Genomic DNA, 12,271 nt, shown 5'->3' on the forward strand with positions numbered 1-12,271 from the left:
GAGGAGTCATGCAAGAGTTGGGCTGGGGGGGAGATTCCAGACAACAGCCTCAGTGAGTGCAAAGGCCCTGGGGCAGGAATGGCCTGGAAAGCCCCAGGAACAGAAAGCAAGCCACACAGTGGGAGTGCAGTGAGAGGGAGTGACAGTGGAATTGGGGCCCGAGCTGCCTTGCTCTGCAGTGCTTCTACTCAGAGCCTCCCGCCTCTCCAAATTCAGAAGTGGCTACTCAGCTCAGAATTCTCTTGCCTCCGAGTTGTGCTCTTTTACGAACACCACATACTTTCTGCCTGATCTGGCAGCTATTTTTGAGCATGTTTGACTCCAAGAGCCTCAGAGGGTAAGGACAGGGTTGTATTTTCATTTCTGTGTCCTGGAGCCCAGGGACAGCTTGACACATGAAAGTTCTCAGGTCAGCAGAACGGCTCGGTCCACTTCCTGCAGTCAGGAGGGCCAGAGTCGGAGCCACTGATGTCTCCAGCTCCTGCGAGCAGAGCGGACTCGCGCCTGTGGGACAGCTGAGTCGGGCGGTCATGTGCCCGCCTCCTGCCAGGTAGCAGAATGCGGGCTGCCTGTCCCACAGTCTCTGCCAGTTCCACGCTGTCCCAAGGTCACCTCATCTCCCCACTTGCATGGCCACCACCTGGGCCAGGCCCTCGGCATCTGACAGCGCCAAGGTTCTCTCTCGAGCAGCCTCCTGGTGTCCAGCCACGTCCCAGTCCGGACGCTCCTCTCTGGAGCATAAACCAGCCGACACCCTCAGTGGCTCCATGGCCCCAGGTGTGCAGCCTGGGCCTGCTGAGCCCCAGCCCACCTGCTGCAGGCAAGGCCTGCTCCAGCCCCCGGCTCCTCCCTGCAGCTGGCTGGTGCCGCGGGGTGGCTTCTCTGACTCCTTGTGTCCTGGGCCTCTGTGACTGACGCCACGGAGCTTCTCAGGTGAACCCTGTGGAGGGTTCCTTCCTCTGAGGCCCAGCTGTACTCATGGCAGGCGCCCGATTTCAGCTGTCCTGGGGTGCATCCTCCTCCTCAGCTCTTCCTTCTCAGACACCAGCCAAACCAGGATGCCTGGGTCCAGAGGGCTTTTAGCCTCCCAAACACAGCTCTTCCTGTGAACTTGGACTCCCGTGTTACTGGTGAAGTCTCCTTTGGGATTATAAGCAGTTCCCGAGTAGGAGCGTCAACGAGGCGTTACAGTTTTAGATATCAGAGGGCATGCTTTGGGAAGTTCCAATAGCTGCCTTGCCAGAAAACCCTGGAATATTTTGTTTCAGAAAGAAATTATTGCTCTAAGGCTGATCTTGATAAATCTTCCCACTTTTGCCAGTAGAAGCCAGAAATATCTTATTTTTTGTGTGTGAAATTTCCAGATCATAAAAATATCACAAAAATCTCTGTGTAAGAAAACACTATTAACAAACCATTTCATTAATTCGTCACACACACGTCATATTGTGTGTGTGTGTGTGTGTGTGTGTGTAGTAGTCTTTGCCAACATTTGAAACTGTTTTTATTTTTTTTTTCCCCTATTATCAAGGAGAAAGTAAAGCTGTCCAGACCACGATGTTCCCATCTGAGAGTCAACGCTGCTCGATGTTCACAGAATGGAAACAGCTTCGGCGACGTGGAGCTCAGACCAGGCCATCAGGCCATGCAGCGTCTGGGTTCCAAACACGGCAGGGACAAAGCCATTCTGTGGCCACGTCAATGAGTCCACACCCTGACAGGAGTGAATAATGCATTTTGTTTTTAAAGAGAAAATGCATGAAGATAAGATGTCCCAAGACACCCAGTCACGAACCGGCGCTGCTCTCTGTCAACATCCCTACTTTCTGTTCCCACCTTAGACTCATCAAGTCAAGTCCAAATTCTCCAAGGATCTGTGTCCCAGCCACCTGCTCCTGGGGTCCCTCTAGGGTGCCTGCTCCTCCTCCGACAAGCTGCACACCCTGGCTACAGGGTGCAGGGCTCCTGAGGTCCCTGGAGGGGCTTTGGCAGTGTCCTCTGCCCCGCGCACACCACATTACAGGTGCCAGTGCCTCTCCAGGGCCAGCGGCCACCTTGTTTGGAGGACATCTCTATGTGGCTTCCGCCTGCTCAGTGTTCCGGGTCACGTAGTCCCTTGTCCCAGCATCTCGCCACTCTCTGCAGCTTTCTTTATTGTATCTATTTGAGTCATTTGCATACTTTATTGTGACTTGTTCCTTGTTTTCTGTCTTCCCCATGGGATCACCAGGCAGGGACCCCACACCACAAAGCCTGCGTGGGCCAGGAGTGTAGTGAGCATGACCCAGACCAATGGAATGGCAATCAGGAGCTCTTTCCTGAGCATCGGAGAAGGCGATGTGGTAGGAACTTGGAAATAAATCACAGCCTGGGACAGTGGGCCGAGAGCCTGGGGCCCGGCCCTCGGCGATCTATGAATAGCCTGCACAGTGGGACGGCCAGCAGCTGGGGTCCTGGGCCAGAACCCCGTTCACTCAGGAGGTCAGCCACGTGACACTCAGCTGGGAACAAGCCTGCCCGCCCAGTCCCGTCCTGTCAACAGCTCCAGAGTGGACTGAGGCGTCATCTGTCCACTGACCCAGGCCACCTCTGCTTTCCCAGTCCAGTTGTGGCACCAGACATTCTGGAAAGCCAGAGAAGCCCCCTGTCCTGCCAAGAAGCAGAACTCAGGCAGAATGTCCACGGCAGCTCAGCAGGCACTGACCCGAGCTGGATGTGCTGGCCCTCGGGCCTCTGGGTGGAAGGGGATCCCTGATCTCTAGAGCCGGAATGGGGTCCAATCAGACAGGGCGTGTTCTTCTCCGATGTCACAGCATGACCCCAAATTAGATCCTGAGAAAAGAGATTCTGAGACACCTGAGCCCAAGGTTCAGATTCTGAGAATATAAAAGATGTGATTCTCCTAATAAAGAGAATCAGCTGGGGATGCGTTGGGGAGTCTGTTGTTTTTTCCTTCAGCCTCCTGCTCACTAACGAAAAGGAAGCACCTCCCCAGACGCCTGGGAACTGGAAGCCAGCAAACATGGATAATAAATGCAAATATATTCACAAGAGCTTTTTATACAGGAAGCAGAACATGCCCTGAAAACAGCTCGGACTGTTCCCAGCAGCCCCAGCCCTGCGCGCACACTACGGTGCCCTGTTCCCCCTGCAGCCTGCTGGCTACCTCCCCAGCAGGGCTTTGCTTCTAGGCTGGGCGCTCCTGGACACCAGAACCAGCCCTCAAGCAAAGGCAAGGCCCACATTAGGTGTTCAGCAGAAGCATGGAGGGAGGGAGTCGGTCTCTAAGCCCTTACCTGAACAACGCTGTGGGTTGGATCGTGTCGCCCTTAAGGTACTTCAATCCTAACCCCTAGTACGTGTGAACGTGACCTTATTTGGAAACAGGGTCGTTTGTCTTGGTCCATTTTGTGTGGTTATAGTGAGATATCTGAAGCTACATGATTTGTAAAGAAAAAAGGTTCATTTAGATTAGAGTTCTGGAGGTCCAAGAGCATTTGTAGTGTTCTGGCCTACACTGTAGTGACTGTTTGTCACAACGCAGCAAAGGAGAGGGGACATCGCCAGGTGCAGAAGAGACCAAGCTGTGGGGTCCCTGGGTTTTAACAACAGCACCCACGAGAACTCACTCCACAGTGATCCGGCTGATCCCTCCCGGGCAACTGAGCACCTCACCTCCTTCAGAACCCACCTTAGAGATCCCCACCATGCTGGGGACCAGGCTTCCTGCACATGAGCTTTGGGGGACACACCAGTCATATCCACAGCAGGGATCTTGGCAGTGACGGAGAAGGGCCATTACGACTGGGTCCTGATCAGCAGGGGGCACTGGACACAGAGCATAGACAGAGGAAGAGGCACGAAGACAGGAAGCATCCATCTTCAGCCACGGCTGGAAGGGCAGGGGAGGACTGGGCAGAGCCCCCTGGCTGCGCAGAGGAACGGGACCCTCGATAGCCGACCTTGTCCTCTAGCCTCAGCACAGTGGGCAGGAGCGTCTTGCTGAAGCCACCACGTCGTCTTGTCACAGCTCCAGGAAACCAGCCTGCAGAGAACGCTCCTCTTAGGGGCACGTGCTCTCGGGCCTCCCTTCTGCATGACCGCGAGCCCAGCCCCGTCCAGGCCGTGCTCCTGACCGTGGCTTCTGCGTCCAGCTTCCTGGTCATTCGGTCCAATGTTGGCTCACTCCCTACCCCTCCCTCCTGAAACCCGCCCTAGATCTCCACACTCACGTTCAGATGCAGAAACAAGTCAGCCCTCCGCCACCTCCTGTCTGTCCTGCTAGATTTAAGCTCCTGGAAGCAGGAACCGCCTCTTACCCAAGCCCGGTCCCCACCCAGGGATCCCGGTGGCGGTGTCTGGGGAGCTGGGCTGGGTGAGACTGAAACTTCCCACACAGCCGGGTCGAGAAGCCCTGGACTGGAGACTCTGGCCAGAAGGCGATTCCCAGCGAATACCAAGAGTGAATACTGGAAATGACAGTCAGTATTCACATGTTCATGACGGGGCAGACTGAAATCAAAGCTGACATTGCTCCGAGACAGCGACAGGCCCTGGGAATCGCGGGGTCCGGCGATGCTGTGGCGCTCCAGCGAGCCCCAGGGTCCTGGTGCAGGCTTGACGCGGCCTCTCCACACAGCGGGACCCAGTGAGCTTGAGACGCCGGCAGAGCGAGCACGGCCGCTGCCTCCAGCAAGCGCCAGGCTCACCAGCAGACACCGCCGAAGCGAGGGCATAGACCGCGGTGCAGGGACCAGCCTGAGGCCGCCGCCCGGCACGCGGCGCTGGGCGCTCTCACCACAAAGCTGGGGCGCCGTGGGCACGTTCACACCTGCACGGCCCTGGGGTGCGATGCCTGGGCAAGGAGAGGTTTTCAGCTCACGGTCGCCTTCGGCGCATCCTCGTGGAGGCTGGGAGGCGCCTGAAGGGCTCGTCCAGTGAGGACAGTGCTCAGGAGTAGCTCTCGGGCCTCACAAGCACCCACGGGGCAGGTGGCTGTCAGGTCATCCAGCTGGGAAGCATCAGAGCCAGGATCCAGCCCGGGGAGTTCCCCAGCCTATCACCCTGGGACGCAGGGCCAGCTGGGACATGGCTATCATGGACCAGGAGGTGAAGGCTGGCTTCAACATGCCGGGGACACAGGCCCCTGGCGTCCACTCCATCTGCTGTGGTGGGCTCCGTGATTCTGCCTGGTTCCGTTCTGAGTCGGTTTCCTGGTATGGTCCAGGCCTACACAGGGCTCCCCATCAGTAGCTGGATGCACTCTGACCTCAGCACGTTGTGGTGCAGAGCTGCATGGGAAGGTGACTCCCCTAGGCACAGGGAGCCGCTCCCTGGAGGCCCAGAGGCAGGCGGGCAGTGCAGCACCTTCAGCCTCAGACTCTGAACAGGCTGCTCTCTGTAGCTGGGCAACCTAGGTTAGGTGCCTAACCTCTCTGGGCCTTGGTTTTCCTATGAGCAAAACAGGAATTCTACTAATAATAGCAACTAGCTCAGAGGGTAGTGCTGGGATTAAATAAGTTAGCACAAATCAAGGGCTTCTAACAGAGCCAGGTCTGATGTGTGGCCTCTCTCTACACCAAAGGCCTGATAACCAAAGGGCTCCCTTGTGCCTGGCTTCTATTGTACAAGCCATGGGGTGCCCTGCACCACCAGGAGGGCCAGGGAGAGGGAGGCCAGGCTATGCTCCCCTTGACCTTCCCACTGAGGGGCCACTACAGAGGTCACCCCTACCAGGCCAGTTGGCTGCTACCCCCAGCTGTTCTTCACATCCAGAGCCTCTGACATCAGGTGCTCTCCCTTTCCCCATCAGCAGGACGGGCAAAGACGCCCAGCCGTGGCCAGCCACTGCCCATTCCTGTGGCCTCCATTCAGCCTGCCTGTTGCTTGGGAAAAGCTCCTCTCCTTCACTCCTCCAAGGCCCAGACTGGAGCGGGCTGACTCCTCCCTGCAGGGACGCTTTCTAACACAGGTTCCCTTAGGGCTGTGTCAGGAGCTCTCCGGGGGCCATGGTGAGAGAGTAGCCACAACACAGTGTCGGCAGGTCAGAAGCCCACCGCAAGAAACCCTCAGGAACCCCAGAGAAGGCTGTGCAGATCCCCCCGGCCCCAGGGAAAAGCATACTGGAAGTCAGTCGGGCGCTGGGGCAGGAGCCCCTCCCACCTCCCTCTCTGCACACCCTGCAGCCCTTCGGTCCTGTTCCCCCAGGAAAGGACACTGGGATGGGCCCAGGTCTGATGCTGAGGAGCTGCCCTCCCCTGGGAGCCGTAGGGAGGACATGGCTTCCTAGTGTGCTCAGGGTTCTGCAGGGCCTGGGAATCTGGGGCCCCGAAAGGGACCCGCCGCCTCCAAGGGAGGATGTGCTGTAGGCAGCTGCTGCTCAGAGGTCGTCCAGCTGCTCTGCCCGGAAGCTCGAAGGCCCTGGGAGAGAGGTCTGGAGGGCTGGTGCCACAGGGTGCCCGAGACCCCCTTGTTTGACTATGAAAGTGAGCAGGGCACCCCGTGGGGAGAGCGGGCTTCCCTCCCAATCTCCGTGAACTTGACCCTTCCCTTCTACTCTGCCTGTGCGCCTTCCTCTCCCGTTCTCCTAACTCCCTCTGGTCCCCCCAAGATGCGCTGCCCCATCTCCGCTCTCTCCCTGGGTCTCCACACCCATCAACGTCCCCTGGAAGCACTGCACGGTCCTTGGATTGGGGTACGTCGTGTGTTGGCCAACAGCGCAACCGCTGAGTGTCAAAGAGACCGGGTGGGGCCACGTCTTTGTATTTAGTCACGGTAAGACGCCCAACGTGATAGTGCACTGCTCAGGGTTATAAAATACTTTTTCAGTAATATTACTAAATAATCCTCATAGAAAACACTTCTATCTCCACTAGGGCAGGCAGCACCCTAGGAACTTTGCCCACGATGTCTGAGGGACAAGACAGGGTGGAGGAGCAGATGTCACCTCTTCTCTGTCACTGAGATTCGGGATGGCCCAGAGATATCTCAAGGTCACGCACTGACTAAGTAGATTTGCACCCAGATCCGCTGGACTCTAAAGCCAAGCACTGATAACCCCTGGTGTGTAAAGCGTCATTTCTGTGTATATCCCAGGAAGAGGAAGTCCAACCCCAGACCCAGAGCTCAATCACGGTGATGCAAGATGGAAGAGAAATAGACATGTGCGGGGGCAGACACGGCCAAGAGCCAGGACAGAGAGAGCGCAGCTCTGCAAAGCCACGGAGCAGGGGCTGGGGAAACCGCAGGTGGCTCCTGTCCTGGGGACTGTAAGTCTGATTCTCCTCAAATTACCCCATTCATTGTTGTAATGCCAATAAATATCCTATTAGTCCTTGAGAGAATATTTTCAGAGATTAATCACAATTAATTTGGGAGAAAAATTCCTCAAGAGTAGCTAAGAAAATGACCAAGAAACGAAACACGAGGGGAGCTCACGTTGCCCATTCCAGGGGGTCGTTTCTGAGCATCTGCCAGATGCCAGCTTCCATGACTGACAGCATCCTTGTTCCTAAGAGCTTGTAGCGTAGAAGATGCCGAATGGACCGGGGAACAAGAAGGACAGACAGAGGAGGTGGAAAGACAGAACAAGATTGTGTGAGCCCAGGCACGGCTCAAGAGGAGGAGACGGTGGCCCCGAGGCTGCACATGCAGTCACCTGCAATGGAGTCACTTGCCTGTGCGGGTTTCATTTCACAATCCCGTGAATCAGGAACCTGAGCCAACTCCACATTAAAAATGAGGAAACATAAGCCCAAAGACATTAAGCAACTGCTCAAGGTCACATGGCCAGGAAGTGCAGTGCAGCCAGGAAGGGCCCAGTCCCAAGTGTGTCCAGCTACTGATGACCGCTGCAGACAGGAGCAGGGTGGGATGCCAAGGCTCAGGTGAGTGGGGACAGGAGGGAACCGTCCCAAGTCACTGCGTTGGGGCCATTCTTTGAGAGGTGATCAATCTGATTGCAAAACAAATTTGAAAAGGATTCGATATTTCAATGTAAGACAAAAACCATAAAAGTAACGAGGAAATAAGAAGAGAACCGTGTCACGATTTGGACAGCCTTTGTCAGCACACCGTGAGTGTCAGGAATGATGAACGGAAGGCCAGTAAACCAACCGCACCAAAGCTGAACCTCAGTACGAGGCAAGGAGACCAAACGACAAAGCGCAGCTTGCAAAGCTTCTCGCTCACGTGGTTTCACAAGTCATTGAGGAAAAGGGGGCACCGGAAAGGGAGACCGCCGAGGACAGACGCAGGCAGCATTCCAGCGAACTCCGACGCTGGCCAAGCCGCCTGCCCGCCGCCAACCCCTCAGAAGCTCCTGCTCCCTGCAGCCCCAGGAGGGACAGTCATAGGTGCTTGGCTGGGCTGGGGCCCTTGGATCCTCTCTCTTCAACACCCGAATCAAGAGATGAGCCACCAAGTGGCCAGCTTATGGGGAGAGCAGCTGGAAGGTCGTGTCAGGACGAGGCTGGAGTCACCTCCGTGGACTCAGAGGGATGCCGTGAGATGTTGGATTGGGAACAATGAGACGTCTCTCCAGAGGAACCGGCTGAAAGGAGACTGCAGTTCACCCCGCGATGGAATGCCACTCCATGACGCAAAACGAGGAGGTAAAGCTTTACAGAGAGAAATACAGAACATTAAAAGGGTGAGACTATTTTTTGTCTTTTAAAAACTCTACTTCTAAAGATTCACATTTGTAGTGTACTGGTTGTGCATTTAAGACTCAAGTCACCTGGGCTTTAATCCTGGATCTGACATGATTACTGTTATGACTTTGGGAAAATTACTTAGCCTCTCTGTGTCTCCATTTCCTTGTCTATAAAATGGGGAATAATTGTGTCTTCTTCAAATCATTATTCTAAGAAGTATCACAACATGGAACACTCTTAGAATAACGCTAGAAACAAGCTGGGCATGGTGGCACACCCCATAATCCCAGCTGCATGGGAGGCTGAGGCAGGAGGATCACAAGTTCAAAGCCAGCCTCAGCAACTTAGTGAGGACCTAAGCAACTTAGTGAGATCCTGTCTCAAAATAATATATTTTTTAAAAGGCTGAGGATGTGGATTGGTGGTTAAGCACCCCTGGGTTCAACCCCAGTACCTTCCTCAAAAAAAGAATAATGCTAGGAACATACTAAATACTCAGTAACTGGTAGGCACCATCATCATCACCATCATCACCATCACCAACATCACCACCATCCCCATAATCAATATCATCACTATTATCACCACCAACGACATCACCACCATCATAATCATTCAAAATCATCACCATCACTGTCACCACCATCACCCTCATCATCACCATCAGTATCACCATTGTCGTCACCATCACAACCCCACTATCACCCTCATTACCACCATCATCATTACCACCATTGTCTTCACCATCACCATCACTATCACCACCATCACCATCATCACCATCACATCACCATTGTCTTCACCTTCATCACCATCATCATTACCACCATCATCACTATCACCATTGTCTTCACCATCACCATCATCACCATTACATCACCATTGTCTTCACCATCATCACCATCATCATTACCACCATCATCACTATCACCATTGTCTTCACCATCATCACCACCATCACCACCATCACCATCATCACCATCACATCACCATTGTCTTCACCATCACCATCACCATCACCACCATCATTATTACCACCATCACCACCATCATATCTATCACCATTGTCTTCACCATCACCATCACCACAATCACCATCATCATTACCACCATCACCACCATCACCATCATCATCACCATCACCACCCACCATCACCCTCATCACCATCAACATCATCACCGTCATTATCATCATGACCCACAGAGCAAAAACAAAACTTTAAAATATGCACCAAACTATTAATCACCAGAGCCCCTGTGGAAAAGGACTGGGGGAAGGTTACCTGGTTACACTTGCCTTCATACACACCTACGTTCATTGCAGCCCTTATCAAGGACATGTTTTCATAGGAAGCTAAAAGAAAGCTCCGAGGAGGTGATTCTCCGGGTGAGAGGAAGAGCTGACCAGTAAGTCCAGAAAGAACACAGAGCAGCGGGGCCCTCTGGGCACCAGGCAGAGTGAACAGTGGGACAGCCACTCCCAGGAGTGGGCAGGAGGTTGTGCGAGTCCCACGAGGCAGGCAGCTGGCCGTGGAGTTGCTCTGTGTTCTGAGGAGAGCGTGGTCTTGTGGTTTTTGCTTTTTTGTGTTTTTGTGATACTTAAGTTGGTTCAAACGGTTTCAGTGCTTGATACAAAAAATCCTGGCCAAAACAAGCAGCTGATAACATACTCACAAAAATATGAGAAACAAAGAACTGCCGACTAACGCACAGGGACCCCAGTTCCATCGACCATCCTGAAGCCTTGTGAAGGAATGATCACCTGCGCGGCGCGAGCGGGTGAGGGCGCACCCAGGTCTATGCCAACCTTCCAAAACACCCACGCATCCACCTGCCCTCAGAACGAGAAATAGCACCTTCAGGAATCTTCCCAAGACAAGCTTGGACCAGCTCGCGACGACATGAGTGGCAGCAGGGTGACACTGTCTACATTGGTGGGGACACTGCAGACCACCCAGTTCATCAGGGGAAGCAGCTGACCAGGCAGGACACAAGCAGGCCAGGGTCTGCGTGACCCCAGCTCCTGGCGCTCGGGCACTCATGTGGGCAGGACCCATGGCTTGCTTTAGACAACTGGACCCCTCTACACTGACTGGGGGTCATTTTTAAATAAATAAGTGACTAAAAATATTTTCATGCCGAGATCAAATCTCGAACAATACGTAAATTGCTTATAAGGTGATCTCTGAAGGGAGACTTCAGAACACTCACTTTGCAGCCCATACTGTCTAATGTTTTTACAAGTTTTATTGCTTTTTGATTAAAAAATGATTAAAGTATTTCATTTTTAGAAAAAATAAGAGTGATGTAGTTAAAGCTTCAAGTAAGTTGAGAAAACATTTCACCGTTAGCGGCAGAAGCTGCCTGGTAGGCGGGCAGACGCTCTCATTCTGACCCTCATCTTCGCCTGCCTTCCACCGCAGAGGCGGGAGGGTGACGGGCACTTGGCTTCCTGGCAGCAGGGGCAGTGCTGGGGCAGCCGGGCACCTGCACATAGGTGGGAGTATGCTGAGGGGCACCACCCGGCTCCACTCCTCCTCCTTCCTGCCTCACAGCAGGCATCTTGTGAGGAAGCGCCATTAAAAGACCATTAGCGTGAGCCCCGAAGGTAAATGTGCCCAGCGGCTGTGGGAGCCAGCCTGTGAACTTGACCTTGACCTTGCAGACAAGGCCATGTCTAAACCTGGCAGGGGAGCAGGTGGAGGATGAGAAGACTGTCCCAACAGAGGCCAGTCGGTCACAGAACACTTGAAGGGGAGCACCCTGGGCGGAGAGCATACTTCCTGCACATTCGGACCTTTGTTCCTTGAACAGGGATGGTGAGATGTAAGGCAGAGCTGATTCATGGCGGCTCCGTCACGGAGAAACGCTGGACATGGTGCTCTTGGGGCTGGTCCCACACTACCTGCACCCTGAGTCCACTTCCATTCTCACGGTCTCCCTCCTGCTCACAACGCGGCTGCCCCCACCAGAGGATCAAAGGAAGGAAGCTGTGGGTCCTGGGTCCAGAGGGACTCTCCCCACCCCCTCGTCTTATTGGCCAGATTGGATCACATGGCAGGCTCTAGCTGCAGGAGGAGGCCTGAGCGCTGTCTGTCAGCCTTCGGGGTGGTCCAGGGCAGAGCAGAGGGGTCTGAGTCCTGGAGGTGCATGGCATCAGTGCTCCCTGACCCGCCTGGGCCAGGGGCAGGCTGCCCACCTCTTCTGTGGCTGGGCCCGGGCTCACCTCCACGCTCTGTCTGCATCAGAGTATGGTTCACCACCCAGCCAGGCTCCAGTGGCTCCGTCCAGAGCAATTCCAGGACCCTTCTTCCCCTTCTGCTGGGCTCTATTCACGAATCCCGGGGAGTGCCTGTTGTCACCACATCCTCGCCTGTTCTAGACTTACTCTCCCTTGCCTGATTTAGGTGGCAGCTAACAGTTCTTCCTCTGTGTCTTAGTCTGGGTTCTCCAGAGAAATAGTGCCAGGAGCATGTGTGTGTGTATGTGTGTGTGTGTGTGTGTGTGTGTGTGTGTGTTTGGAGAGATAGACAGAGACACAGAGAGACAGAGAAATGATTTCTTTTAAGGAATTGACTCATGCAACTATGGAGGTTGGCAAGTCCAAAACCTGTAAG

The sequence above is a fragment of the Sciurus carolinensis genome, chromosome 6 (genome assembly GCF_902686445.1).
Source record: "Sciurus carolinensis chromosome 6, mSciCar1.2, whole genome shotgun sequence".
Taxonomy (NCBI): domain Eukaryota; kingdom Metazoa; phylum Chordata; class Mammalia; order Rodentia; family Sciuridae; genus Sciurus; species Sciurus carolinensis.